Source organism: Rhea americana, unplaced genomic scaffold (genome assembly GCF_003343005.1).
Source record: "Rhea americana isolate MKP2758 unplaced genomic scaffold, rheAme1 scaffold_123, whole genome shotgun sequence".
Classification (NCBI taxonomy): domain Eukaryota; kingdom Metazoa; phylum Chordata; class Aves; order Rheiformes; family Rheidae; genus Rhea; species Rhea americana.
In genome coordinates this window covers 1,950,336-1,965,825 of record NW_028185295.1, presented here as the reverse complement: position 1 = coordinate 1,965,825, position 15,490 = coordinate 1,950,336, and the positions used below count along the sequence as shown (strand labels likewise).

Genomic DNA, 15,490 nt, shown 5'->3' with positions numbered 1-15,490 from the left:
AAAAGAAAAAGGAAGATTGCACATTGCAATTGGTTTACGCCAGAAAATACTATAGAAATATATATTACCATAACCTAGCTATTATCTAAATAGATCCAATCAGCAAGAAGAAAAAGTGTTAGAGAACGTTTCATGAAAATGAGAATATGCTCAGCATACATAAAATTAAATGAAAAAGTACATATGACTGTATTAACCTACATTGCTCTATTTACACAGCAGTTATACTGAGCAGTCATGTTAAAAATGTGTATCTTTTTTTTTAAAAAAGATTTCAATTTCTTTGCAAATATGTTTTTCACTGCACTAGTTCAATTTTAAAAATTACCTCAACTTTCCCATCTCTCCCTAACACTATCTTTATAATGAGGAACACTGGAGTTTTTAATAATTAACTAGATGTTATCAAGAAACCCTTCAGTTAATACAGCATTTAGCAGAAAACTCAAGACAAGATTTCCTCAAAATGTCTCAAAGATAGCCCAGGCCACCATACAAACCCTTCAGTAAAAATGGAGGAGAAAACTATAAGCTTCTTTAATTCCATACATTGTGTTTGCCTAGAGACACTTAAGTATATTCTCTTCAAGCCCTTAAAAATCTTTCAAAATAATGCTGATCACACGTTCTGCTTTGTTTTGTTTTTGAATTCTACTTTGATTTTTCCATATAACTATGGAATACATGCAAAGCAAGCAAGGATTACGTCCTACAACTAGCACCCCACACAAAAATAACAAGAATTTAAAATGGTCAGAATATAAACCATCTAGAAAATAAAAGCCCTGTTTCACTTAAGTAAAAGATGTACTTTCAGCAGATACTTAACTGTGAGAAAAATTCTGGACTTACTTTTAGGTTTTAACCACTTTGTCATTTTAAACTGGATAAAATATGACATAAAAGTGATAGCCAAAAAAGCAATACTGTAGAATAAGCAGCTTTCCTGAATAAGTTAGGGTGAAGAGACACTGATGTTGTAAAGGAAGGCTAACAAAAATAGAAAGAAAAAATAAAGTCAGCTCAACACACAAATCAGAGAAAACCAATTAAAGTTGTTCTAAAACAAGATTCCTTCTCTACAATTCAAGATCTTAATGTTTTTTGTTAAAAAAAAAAAATCTTGTCAGTGTTTTCTTGCTCTCTTCTGATCCTACTCTTGCCGCTATCTGATATTTATAAATTTCACACCTTGCCATACATCCTAAATAGATCACAAGAACGCTAGGACATCTTTTTCCAGCTTCTGTCCACTACTCCTCTGAAATCAGCTGGTAAGTGCACAACTCCGCAGCCAGCTCAAACCAATTCATAAGAGTGCCATCAGCTCATTAATCCAGCTGAAAACTAGCCCTGCCAAAAGTGCCTCCACAATCAGTCACCAGCCAGCCAAGCAGCTGATCCACCCCAGCATAGCCATGAGCAGACAACCAGGAAAAGAACCATCCCTCTCACAGTAGCAGTATGCTTTCATTTTTTTTTTTTTTTTTAATAAAAGTAAAACTTCACAGAAGTTTTTTTTTTAAAAATGAACATCCGTAACTTCAGCTGGAACCTAGCTCCCTCTCTCCCCAGCCGTTCCTTACATGGCACACTTCTCTAGCACCTCAGTATCTCTCTTTCTATGAAGGAAGGATTTATCCATTACAGAGAAACTAAAGAACATGAATAGATTAGCTACAGCGCATTTTACTGAGAATAAATCTGCACCCAACTTTGGCATCATGTACCTGCAGGAGTTTACTGACCCCAAAACAGATTGCTTGCTTACTCATGATTCAGATTCAGCCACCTAATTTTACATGTTTATCATTCCTGAGGGAGACCACCACTCACGTAAATAAGGTATCGACAGCTGGAAGAGAGAAGACCTGCTGCAGGAGAGCGACAAGCTCCCAGCCTGCCTGGGACAGGAGCAGTTCTGCACCTCACATGCCTTAGGAGGGAGTTAGGCAACTAAAGCCATGAGCACGACTCTTGTAGAGATGAACACCTGCTCCTGAAAGTACCCCAACGCGTCAGCACGTAACAACTTAGCACCCTTATCTTACTTCTCTAAGAATTTGAAATCCAATCCAGAAATCAGGAATTCTGTTGCTACCATCCCCTGAGCAATTATGTGCATCTTCTAAACCCATTCCTATATTTTGCATTGAGCAGACAAAAAAATGACTGTTAGAACTGCAGGATTTCCTTTTTTCCTTCTTTTTCCCCTCCCCCCTTCTTGATGATCAATATAATAGTTCAAAATTGCCATGTGGAACACAGCAAAATGAGTAAAGAAAATAGGAAGGGGGGAGGGGGGAAAATAGCACAGAATTTGGTCTTTCCATTGGTGGTTAGGTACTTAGAAATAAGCCAGCAGAGGCCAATAAGGACAAAAGATACTACTGCTGGAAAGAAAAGAAGCAAGCAAATGAGGAGAATAGAAATGAAGGCCAGTTTGGCTGAAACACCACAAGACTGACTAAGCAGAAGGGAAATACACTCTTTTTCTTGCAGTGGATTTAGTGGATTTTTCCCGCGCTCCAAGATTACCTTTCTAGCACAGATGTGCATATTTACTAATATTCCTAARTGTCATCTCATTTATTAAAAGAATGAAAATCCTCCCATTCCATCAGATGGGCAAGGAAAGCACTGAGGAAGATGAGAGAGGCATGAGTGGAAGGTGCAGGCCCACAGAGCGCGGACAGCTGAGTGGCAGGAAGGTGGCTGCTACTTGAGGAAGGGATTGCCGGGGCCTCACGCGTGGTTTTTCTGCTGACCCTTAATGGCACCTCTCCTTTGCGGCCTTCCCCATGATTTCAAGCAGCAACGCGAAGTTAGCCTTAAGCACTGTGAGAAGAGTTTTAAGGGAAGAGCAGCACTTCCAGAACTGAGCAAGAGCCTCTGACTTAGGTCCCACGTCTTCCTGCTGCAATTCTGCTCCTCATGCTCAAGTAACACACTGGCTGCATGATAGAGAGAATYAGACGAATTAGATGAGTTGATCCTGACCAGTTTTTGTGACACTTCCAAAGGGCTGACCAACTTCTGTAAAGATTTTTACTATTTAGAAACAACAGCTCATAACATACTGTTTCACTTCCCAGCAAATATAAGGAAACCTGAAAGTCTTTGGTGGTCTGTTACCGAATGCTTGAAGTCTTAATGCTTGTTTTTAACTTTTTACATGCTCCAGTTAAATTTCTCAACAAAYTAAGCCAGCTATAGTGTGAGTTTTCAGAGAAATAATTCTCAAAAAGCATTGCTGTTTTCTGAAGACTGCACATTACTCTTCCGTACAGAAGGAACACTAACATACTTGTAACTTAGCCTGGGAACTCTGTGCTAGGTGCTATGCAAAGCCATTTTGAAAATCCTCCCCTAAAATATTTGCACAACACACTCCTGTGAAGGAAGTTTCATTTTAAAATAAAGTACGTTCCCAAAATACTTTTTGAGAATCCCCAAATTTAAGGTGCAACAGTATCAGTTACTGCATCTAATGGTATARATAAAAGGTATTATAATTTCATTCGTTGCTTATAGAAATGTTTATCCTGTATGAGTCATTAAATGAATTTGGGGGAGTGCATGTGTAGTGTTAATGTCCTCTTACAGACACCTGCTTGAAATGAATGCCAGATGCTGTCACTAATTTTTTACAAAGTCAATGCCTTTGCACTTCTCAGATTAAACTGAATCTGCTCTCAAATGGTCCTTTATCTTATACTATGAAAGCTTTTACTTCTTAAAAGTACAAGATTAGCAGTGTCTGCATGAAGAAAAAGTTACAGAAAAATGACTAAGGACTGTGGAAATAGTTTACAAAAATATGCAGATCACTTCCAGAAAAAAAAAAAGTTTAGCACAAGCATGCTATTATTTTCTTAACAAGAGGACATGAATATGGTTTCACATTTGCCTTATACATTTTCAGATAATAATGCCAACAGTCATCCTGAATACTGAACACAACCTTCAGGAAGAAAGAGCAAGCCCAATAAAAGTTTTTATAAATATTCAAAAAAACAAATAAGAACAACAAAAGGTCTTAGCAGAAAAAAGGGAGGATGCTAAGGAAGGAAGTTTATGCCTCAATCTGTACCATTTCTCATTTAGTTGAGCACATATAGCATTGTAAACTTCACTTTTTTTGTGACGCTGTTCCATATCTTTAAGTGGGGGAGGGGGGTAGGGGAAGAAAGGAAAAAAAAAAGTTAAAAAAGTCTGTGGTCAAAGGCAAAATGTTGGTGTGGGGAGGAAGAGTTGTTCCAAACAGACACAGCACTGAAATTGTTCCTAGAGATTGTTAAATAGAGAAAATATTAGTAGTTTTAAAATAGAGAAATCTGCATTAACCTGTGTCATTTTGGAATGAAATGACAAGCCATCAATAATGACAAAAAAAGAAAAAAAAAAAAGCTTTCCTTTATAATTAGAAGCAAGCCTGAGAAATACAACTAAAATGTAAACTGATATAGTTCAGTGCTTTGGGTAGAGTGCATCTTCCCATGCACTTGACACAAAACGTCATGGGTAAGACCTCCAGGCAGCCTGCTAGATGACAGCTTCAACTATCTTAGTGATGCATTAAAGTTTAGTATTGCAAATCAGAAGAAAGCAGGACTGAAGTTTAAGGAGTAGGAAAAAAAAAAGATGCAAACAAAAAGGGATGTCAGTAAAGACAAAATAACTTACAGAGAAAGATATAGTACCAAAAACTGAGAGAAGACTGAATATAGAAATAGCACATTCCACTCCACATCTTAAATCAAAAATTCTTAACCAGTGGAAGCTTTCCCATTCATTTAGGATAACATTTAAGGGTAAGTCTAAATTATGAACTGTAGATTGTTTTAAAAATGGGAGACAGCTGTCTTTAGAGAGCTATCCAAATACTCAATTTGTCTCCAAAGAGCAAGCCACTAGCTGGGTACATCACCACAAAAATCTCAAAAACTAAAAGGGAAATGAAGTGCAAAGTCAACTGAGACCACATGCACAGTATTTTAAAGACCCAATATCAATATTCTGTAGTGTTCCACTTCTCCACAGTGCACTTAAAAATGTGCAATGTTAAAATGTTAATGTTAAAATAAGAAATAGCTGCAAGTTTATTTGCTGCTAACAAAAAATTAAGGTCTTAAGTAAATACTGTAATACATTTTAATTTCATTATATAAACCCTGCAGTAATATCCAAGCAATTCCAAAGCAACCTGGCTTACATAAACTTTAAGRCATCTTACTTTTGTGGCTCCTGATGACACAAGTCAACTACAAGGATTCATCTCTGACAGAAGTCAGTATTATTTTGAGCTGGAAGAGACCCAGCAAGGAAGAGATTTGGGGAAAAATCTCAGCTCAGAGTAGCAGGTTTTCAGTTTGGAAATGGAGCAGATCTAACATTAAAAATGTACTCTTTCAGAAAGACTATAGAAAAATCATACTTACGGAACACCATATGGAATAAGGAGATTTTTGCCTTCTAGAAAGCAACAATTTGACAAAATAACTATTACTGATTGCTAGGATATTTTAAAAATACTATATATACACACATACACACACACAATTTCTTACAGAATATTAAACCTAAGATATCTCATTACATGACAACATTTAAGCTTATTTTAATTGGTAACAGTTTATTTGATTAACCCTGCCCCTCTCCCCCCAAAGTTTTAATGCATGTAGAATATCTAGATATTTTCCTGCATAGAAATTAGTACACTTAAACTGAAGGGGAGTCAAGGGAGGAACTAAAAATCTTGGTACTTGCATAGAGCAAAACAGAACCCCTCAATACCCCCTAGCATAAGGGTCAAATAGCAACTTTTTGACATTTACATTTTAAGCCTTTAAACATCACTCCCCAAATGACACAGCTTATTATTCTTCGGAAATAGGTCATGCAATAGATAACGATGGCCTAAAAAGAGTAAGAATAGATCAGATACTCAAATCTATTTTTATTTTCTCAAAAGCTCATGTTAGTTTTACATTATATCTATCTAAATATACTTTTTACGAGGAGGGAAATAGTTATTTTTAATATTTATATAACTTCCTAACTCTCAGAATGTATTTTCTGTTGCTCTTAGGATATAAAGAAAATTAACTTCTAAGTATTTTATTTTTTCTCCTCCTCAGTCTATTGTGAAGTCCTACTTCAGCAATCCTTATACAGGCCATCCAAACCAGATGTGAAAGGACAGACCTCATCACAAGGGTCCATTAGATCAACTAATACCCTCAAAAAGCTACCAAAATGCTACAAGTAACACTGTTATGCCTATGCATGACAGAAGTTAAGTTCTTAGAGATGGCACAAAGCAGACAGAACACGAAAGGAGGCAGCAAACCTTGTCCCTAGCTGTATTGCTTTAAATGTTATCAATAGTCASTAGCAACTACTCACATCTTTGAGCCTTGCTCACTCGGAGTTCATGATCTAAAATACCTACCTAGCACAAGAATACACATAAATACCTGTAAAAACCCTCCAAATGCTATGAAGAATATTTTCCTTTTCAGGAGCCAGGAGCAGAGAGAGACAACTGCAATTTGATGACAAATCTTAGTTTCTCTCCAAAAGAAACCCCCCCAAAAAAATACTAATACCAGGTTATCAGGACAGAATTTCTAAAGAAATACATTAATATGCACATTTATTAGACACAGAATAAATGCAAGTACCTACATATTTGAGCTACTTGTCAAATAATTCACTTTAGAGGGAGGAAGAAAACTACTTTCTTCAGAACAAGCAATTCTAGTTACTAGGGCCAGTTAGTTTCAAACAATTGTACCAACAAGCCAGAATAAAAATACCAAAGGAAAAACATACCCCTTTAAGTTATATTATTTTCCCCAAACGGTAACTGCACTACAGCACAGCCTGTAATATTTAGCAAAGTAATAAACACATCTCCAGGTGGCCACTTTGCAAGTATTTTATTAAGAGAGTTTCCCTTCCTGCTTAATAGGCAGCCTGACTCCTGCTCTGACAATCTTTCTTTGAGAAGGGACAAGGATCCCTTTTTGGATGCATTTCTCATTAATAAAGCAACACTTTCAAAGCTGCAGCCTTGCCGCTTGGTTCCTTGATGCTACAGTTAAAGCTAACCAAGTGATTTTAAAGGTCAAGAAATATATAGAGTTTAAAAACCTTTTCTCATTACATTTCTGAGTCATACTAAAGAGACTTGTCTGATTACTCTAAGCCAGTTTAACTACTACATTGAGTTTCCAACTTGGAACAGTCTAACAAAAATCTATCTGGTTATTTGGCTGCAGGCATTAGAGCASTGAAGTTACTAGTCCTGGAGGTCATCCCCTCTTCAGCTGAAATACATGACTTCAAACTCACTAGAAAAGCACATCCAGTAAAAACAATTAAAAAGAGTATCACCACACACACACCCCAAAAAAACCCACACTGAAAGAGGTTCAAGTAATCCCATTTTATTCCACATTACAATCAACCAGAACAGCAGTTCTGACCAACCACCACATTTCAATTGCAGGAAGCACTCCTCAGCATGCCCAAGCACAGGCAAGAATGCAGCCTGTAAACACACCCTCAGAGCAGCTGTGAAGCAAAAAAAAAAAAAACCTCCCCCCCCCCCCCCCCCCCCCCCCCACAAAGATCCCACCTTCCCAGGAGATGCTATCTCAAAATGGGAGAAAAAAAGTGATACATTTGAGTACGGACGCCAAACTACTCAGAGCAGAGGAAGGGCTGAATCAGTTACCAGCATATAAAAACTCCTTTCTCTTAAGCTATGTTCCTAGTAAAACTGCTGGAGATTGATGGGACAAAGATCAGTCTCTGCAACAAACCCATTAGGAAGAGGGTAAACTCTCGCTGGGGGCAGCAGGCACAACGTCTACCATGTCTAACCACTTAACTCAGGCTAGACAAGATTTTTGTAACCAAAAYCCCATAGCAGACTTATCTAAAATAAAGATGAGATCTTTGTGGGGATAGTTTACTTTAATAACCAGAGAGTAGCTGAGCTACGAAGCATGAAAGCTACATGCTTTAATTAGGATAAATCTGGATATTCTTGATACTCCTGAACTTAGAGAGAGAGAGAGAGAGAGAGAGAGAGAGAGAGAGAGAAGAAAGCAGCAATTTGTAAACTGCTGGTTTTTATTAACTTCCAGTTGCAATTATTTCCAGCCTAACCTCATACTGTATGAGTAACTGGTTTTAACACTGTTGAAATTTAAGAATGAGCATAACACTATTAATTCCTTGTACTTTTAYGTTTCTGATATCTTTAAAAGATTGGGGTGATGGGGGAAATTTCAATTGACACATCTACATTTTAAATTTCAATTTTTCTATAGSCCATGATTGATCCATTTGCAGAGCTTTTCCACATGCATGGGAGACTAGAGAAACCTGGCTCAGAGAAATAGAGCTCCCATTGGAGTGACAGGAAAGTCTGTGTGTAATGAAACAATCCACATAGCTATAAATCTCATCATGATTGAACACTATTGCAACTTTTCAAGCATAACTCCTGTAAACTATCATCAAGTCACAATCATTTCACCAAATTTTCACAAAATGAAAGACTCCCACAGATTTCTTTGCCATAAGCCACATCTGCAGAGCACTTCGGGNTTAGCAGTAGTAGCAGATTTAGAGACATTTGCCATGCAAAACCATCTGCCTTACATGGACTCCACACCAGAAGTGAGTGGCATCTATCAGTACATTGGCTTAGCTGGTGTGACGTCAGGGAGCRGTTTTGATGCACCAAGCTAGGAATTTCCTAAGGTTCTTCAGAAGGAAGGTGTTTTTGAAATGTCTATCACGACAAGGAAATGCAGTCACAGATCTGCCTTGCAGTGAGAAACAAGCTAAGGAAAAAGGTCAAGCAGTACAGCAGCAAAAATATTTCAGAATCTGACAAGTCTGACAAGTAGCTAGAACTAAGAACAGATTACAAATAAATGAAGCAGCTTTCTGGGACCCATCCACAGTCCTTGGAGAAATTCTACTTTTTACTGAATAAAGCTACTGAAGAAGTTTCCTTTTTCCCCTTTTCTCTAGAAAATTTTGGGAAGATACATAAATATTTTTGTCAATCTTTTTAGCATTCGTGGGCTACCAGCCCACGACTGAGAAGGCTTCTTAGTACAAGAAACTACTTTTTGAGCAACAACATATCTTTTTAAAATTACAAAAATAAAAAGATTAGAAAGTGTCCAGTGACAATGTAGGTTTGGGTTTTTCTAAAGAACTTAGAGGTACACTCTCATCCATTCCACGTCCAGAAACACAAAAAAGTAAACAAACAGGAAATGACATGAATATGCCAGCAGTGCAGGCAAAAGGCAACCAAGAAGAACGAATAGACATTTTCAGCCGTGTGCTGGGGGAAGGGTGCCGGGGTGGGGATACACTCAGCATTACTTTTTCCTCCTTGAGGAAGAGGGAGGCTTATACTACCAGTAACTTAAACTTACTCATTTTGGTTGCCACTCTTCTGTCACTGTATCCCAGTATTACATCAAGTTGAAGAAAATTAAGAAATAGAAATCATCATCTTAAGTACTTTGTATGCTTTAATGCTATTGTAGAATCACCAAGAAAAACGCATGGCTTGATACTTGACTTTTTGTAGATCTCAAATAACATTCTGTCATAGTCTTCAAAAACAGAATACAAGCCACTAGACTATGAAGTATAGTTTTCTAGAGAAATGCCTACTGGTATAGATGAGCAAATACTGTAACAGGCAGATTTTCCAAGTCATCTTCAGAGGTAATTGCAATTTACACAAAGCATTAGTCTAGAAAGAAGCAAAGAGATCACAAATGGTGCCAGAGACAAAAGGCTGGACCCTGTAACTTTAACCCACAGCATGGCAGGGGGTGGGGAAGGGGAGAACACACACACACACACACACACACCATAAACCAAAATTCCTAATTTCAGGTATCCAGCAGCACAGAAAATAGAAGCATGAACCGTAAAAGTTAGAAGATGCTCTCTCAAAGACAACAAATGTGAATTCTGCTACCTCTTCTGGCTCTTTTCCCTAACTTACTATTGCAATGATAATAAAAATATATAGGTACATACCACTTTCCTTCCCCACTCCACAGAGAAGTACTACAATCAACATTTACTTAAGTGTTCAAAATGTTCCAGTTTAAATAAAAAAGAAATATCACTATTCTAACAACATGACTAGCAATAGTACACTAAAAACCTAAAAACAATTCAGACCAGAAAACATAGTATTAGCCTCAGAATTGTTATTTTTTTATTCAGCAAAAGACAGAAACACCATTATAGTATATATTTATTTTCAAATTGACACTCAGAAAGGCCATTCAGTGGCAACTAGGCCAGGAACACATAAAAAAAAAAAAAAAAGTATTCATTATTCTCAGACTAGTCAAACATTTGTTATATCTAATACACTTTGTAATAAGCCTCAGTCTTACAAGACTTATTCCTAACTGTAGCAAGGTTTGTATGCTCCAAGTCAGACTTATCTGGTCGTCCCTTACTCTGAAAACTTCAATATCACTGTCCCTACCACTTTATTACTTGAATTAAACACACCAAAGYGCCTGACAAGAGCAGGAAAGCACAGCTCTGGTTAGCCTCAGGAAATGACTGTATGAAAACAGTGTGTGGAACTGCAGTAAAACAAAGCATGCTGTCAGATGCTGGCTACTGGTCATGTACTTTCACTACTAAAAGTAACAGTATGCATGAAATGCAGGCTAGACAAACTTGTAAAAACATTTTGTAAGTAGTAATTTTAATTTCCATTAATATTTTCTATTAATGTTATCAGAAATTGTGATCAACTTCTACATAGGGGTCTGCATAGGTGCTTCAAGTGTATTCAAACTTCAGAAAAGTTCTATCTTTAATACATAGGAGAGCAGATAGCATCTAATTCAACTAATTTTGACAGAGGAACTCAGGTTTTCAGTAAAGCTTCAGAGACTAATTCAAAAGCAGCTCTCAGACGTGTTGGAAAGGAACAGAAATCCAGCAGTGGCTGGATGATTACAGCTTTTGGCAACTAATTACAGATATATTTTTCTGTTAAATGCTGAAGATGTTATTGCAGCTTCATTTTCTTAGTTTCTAAATTGAGGCACATGCAATGAATTCTCAATATTAAACTTTACAGATGAAGTTACCTATTCTCAGCAACTGACAGTTTCATTAAAAAAAATACACACAGCCTACTCTCATTTTCTCAGTATCTCTATTGCTTTTCTAATAGAATCAATTTGGTCAAAGCTCTATTATACTAAGCACTACATAAACACTATCTGAAGTAAAACCAAAAGTGTCAATCTAGATTTTTATTTTTCAAATAAAGAAATGCTTGTTACTTCCACTTCAGATTTATCAACACGAAGTGACAAGTGGGTTCAAATAGCCAGTGCAAACTTGGTTATCTGACAGCAAGTATAAGTCACAGAACAACTAACTTTTCAGTATAAAATGTCCAGAAGTAACTGTTCAAAGTTTTCAACAGGCTGCTGCACACAGAAGTTCACTTCTTCTCCCTCCACTGACTTTTATTTCCAGCCTTTTACATGCCTACATCCCTTTTTTTTTCTCCTTTTTTTTTTGGGGGGGGGGGGGAACAAGGAGGGCGTTTTGTTTTGTTTTTAAACAGTTCCTCACTCTCCTGCATCCCACCTCCCATGTTGTTTCATTTCTATAGCTTTAGAAATCCTCCCCCTCCATACAACTGATGAAATCCTCCCATTTTAAGGCCAGATAGAACAGCTCTTTGTCATTTATTCCATGTATGTTCTGGAGGCCTGACCTACCACACTTCCTACAAACTCCCTATAATTTGTCATACATTAGTAGCTGGTAGATTTCTATTTAAAAACCACCTAAAAATAATGTGTATAAACTGTAAAAGCTGCTTGAACACATGCAACAAAAAGGATCTTTCCAGACTCAAAGGCTTTCACTATAAAGCAAGCCTGTAGTTGTGAGCTGTTAAAATAGAGATTCAAATAGCCTTTCATTTCATCTAATAAGAACGCATAAACAGTGTCAGAAATAACTAATATGTATAYTATAAGACCACAGAAGACCTGAAACAAGCTTTAAGGGGAAGAAGTATTCTTTGTCTCTGGGCCAAAAAACTAAAGACCTAGAAAACTCATCACCTTAAACAGGCTACTCCCTCTTTCATGTCCTGRTAGCACCATCTCCATCTGTCTACCTCACAAGCTTTCTCTCAGGCACAGACACAAAGTGTGGTACTTGCAGACCAAAATATTTGGGAGATTCAGTGGACAAAACATGAGCAGGAAAAAAAAAAAATCATTAAACTCCCTTTCTGATTTTACCTGCGTTTCCCAAAGATTTTTCAGAGAAAGACTGGTTTCCTGGAAGAAGCCTGAGGAGTGCGTAGTAAGAGCTGCCAGGATGCCTGGTGGCAATTACTTGGCAGCTGAGGCTCCCTCCCTCCCAGAGGACTGACTTCCTCCCTCCACTTGCCACCCCCTTAGTCCCAGCTGTTCTAACTCCATAAACCTACGCAATCTTACCCTGTCCCTTTTGTACATTTGGTAAACACCAAACAAATAATCCATTTATACTACAAATACAGCTGTTTGCATACATATAGCTGTTCGCATACATATAGCTGTTCAGGTATTTYTCCATATACTGTTCTGATATATACTCAAAAATGCATCAGAGGGAAAAAACATAAGTATAACCCCAGAACAGCTGCAAATACACCAGTCCACCAGGAAAGATAAATACTTCTGATTTGGTCAAACTAAGTTTTACCCAGTATACCAGTCTGCCAGGTCAGTTGCAGTATTACAGTTGCAGAGGGCAGCAACTTCAAGGTATTAACTTATTGTGGTTTTTAGGTCATCTAACTATATCCCTAAAAGGCTGCAAGAAGRAAAAAAAAAAAAAGAGCATTAACCTTAAGAAGGCACACTGTATCATGGACTAGGTGGATGGCTAAAAACCCTCCAGACAGGTATCTATAGGAAGATTTGTAATACAGAACTCCTCTTTCKGAAGAGAAACTGTTCAAAAGCTATCTAAAAATAAAAACAAAGATTCCTTTGGTCCAAAGCACTGCAAAGCTTTACTTACAGCTCTACACAAATAAGGAAAGCAGAGTGCTTAAGTAATAGAAGGACATTATTTAAAAAAAAAGAAAAAAAAAGTTTTCAGCACTTCAGTGTTCCCTTGTCCCCTCTCTAAAAGGGTATATAAAACCTCAGCTGAAACTAGTTCACTTTAATTTTGAGATTTTTTTAGTATCTTGCACCACCAAATCAAAGTACTTAAAAAGACAACTCATATCTGTATTGTGGCAATTACCTCTCCTATTTTTTCTCCCCTCCAGAAAGACATCAGCAGGTTCAAATCTCCACAGGACAGGCTAACAGATGTACTGCCTTAGATAATAATTCAGAGAGACCTTGCCTTACAGTCTCGTAACATCTAAACCTTCCATCGCCAATCTGCCTGAAAGGTACCAACACTGAGGCTCTGCAGAAATCCACACCTCAAGCGCTTTCTAAGCAAGCCAGTAACTGCATGTCTTTGTTAACTTGGCTCATTTGAACTGAGGGAATAACCACATGGACAGCTCAAAAGGCATTTTTTGAGGGAAGACCTAAGTTAGGAGGCCAGATTCCCCTTGTAGTCAGCAAAGGGAGGAAGCACCATCAGAAAACAATTCATTACCTATGTAGCAATGCTCGACTTCAATATTCTGAAGCGCTAGGCAACAATTCCCCCACTCCTGTTGGATTTATAAAACCTTTACACACCTACTTCTGAAGAACCTCTAGATTTCATGGTCTAATGGCCTTGCTAGAACACTGAAGCTTTAATCCAGTTCTTATCCAAGAAATATTTTGCTTAGAAATACATAATTTATTGAGGTTTGAGATGTCAATATACTATCATTTTCACTGTATTGAGTACTATAAGCAGATCCAAAAATCCCAGACCTTGTGACATGAAGAGAGAAGAGACTGTATTTTTTCAGCCTTACACAGTTGCAATGCAGCTACATATACACATACATTTTCCACACTAGCAAATAATATGTTGAGCAGTCAGAGAATCTCTATAAATCAGAATGTATTTTGTCAGCAATAAGTCCCTTATGAAGGAATACATACAATGTYTTAGGTTAGATCAAAACATCCTCAGTAGTGTAATTTAAAGTTTTGATGTACAGTACAAAAATACAGATTTTTTTAAAACAAGTTCTGCAGTTGTAGGAATTTCCTTCTTAGAAATCCAGAATCTACATATTACCTTGTTCTTTCCTCATTGCTAGAGGCAGTTTCACAGCAGCTTCCTGGCCCAGAACTTTGGGAAAAACCTCCAAGCACTTTGTGAGGAAGTTAGGTTGTAAGTCAGCACAGAATTTCTCTGCACAGTTGAGAAGGTGAGTGGAACAACATGAAGCCTGTAAAAAGGCGCTAGATGGCATTAACAGCAGAAGACTACAGGGCTAGCAGTTGAGGAGGCTTTTGCAACAAAAATCTGTTTTGTAGTAGAAGTGATATAAGACCTTTGATAAAAATGTATGATGGTAAGTTAATAACTGATCAAAACACCTTTCAATTTAACTCCATTTAGAGAAAAATACAGAAAAGGCCTGTATCAGGTACAAAATGTTTGTTTACATTAATTGAATATTTATCCCCCATTACTAGAGTTGAAAGATAGTAATACAAAGTTTGAGTTCTCCAACAGATCTTTCTTTATAAGAACTACAATTTCAAAATTAGAGATCAGGATGGAAACAAACACAATAATCTTCCACTGCTGTTCAGAAGTCAAGCCTCTTCATGCACAAGCTCAAAATTGAGTCATACACATACCACTGGGCTGCATTTGCTGAGCTCTCCCTCGAGAAGGGAGAGGTGCCCATCAGACACAGTAAGCTGCACTCTCCTGGCTCTGCTCCTACTCCCATCTCATACTCTTTAGGTCATATTTGTTGGCACTAGGACAAGAGACTCACAAGTACTACCTATTTAAGTGTTCTTTTTATAGTAAAATCATTCTTTTCCTGCCTTCTTTCTTTCCTGATGAAAAAAATGCTTACACTACTATCTTCTTCGTACAACTCAAATATCCTCCAGTACAGGAGAAAGTTTTCCACGTTATTGTTTTAATTTCAGTGTCTAAACTCAAAAAATGCTACTGTGCCAATTCATGGTTTTTTTGGATCTTTGCAACAGTCAATGCAAGTGTCCTAGAACACAATAGCTGAACACACTAAAAAACTTACGTGCTAGACAGAATCATACAAACTAGATCAAATGAAGTAATAATACCTTGAGCCTCCAAAACCTCCTCTCTAAATTAGTCAATTTGCTAGAAGTAAAACCACACACAACCTCTCTCCCTTATAAAGCACGTTCTCCAAATTAATGAATCTAGAGGCTTCGCTAAGATAGTTATGTAACATCAGCAAATTCAATTTATTTTC

General features: G+C 37.3%; 1 protein-coding gene across 2 annotated transcripts in view; it reads right to left on the bottom strand.

Annotated features, from left to right (window-relative positions):
* FBXO11 (F-box protein 11) overlaps window positions 1-15,490 on the bottom strand; it is a 74,061-nt gene that overhangs the window by 38,616 nt on the left and 19,955 nt on the right. The window lies entirely within an intron of this gene.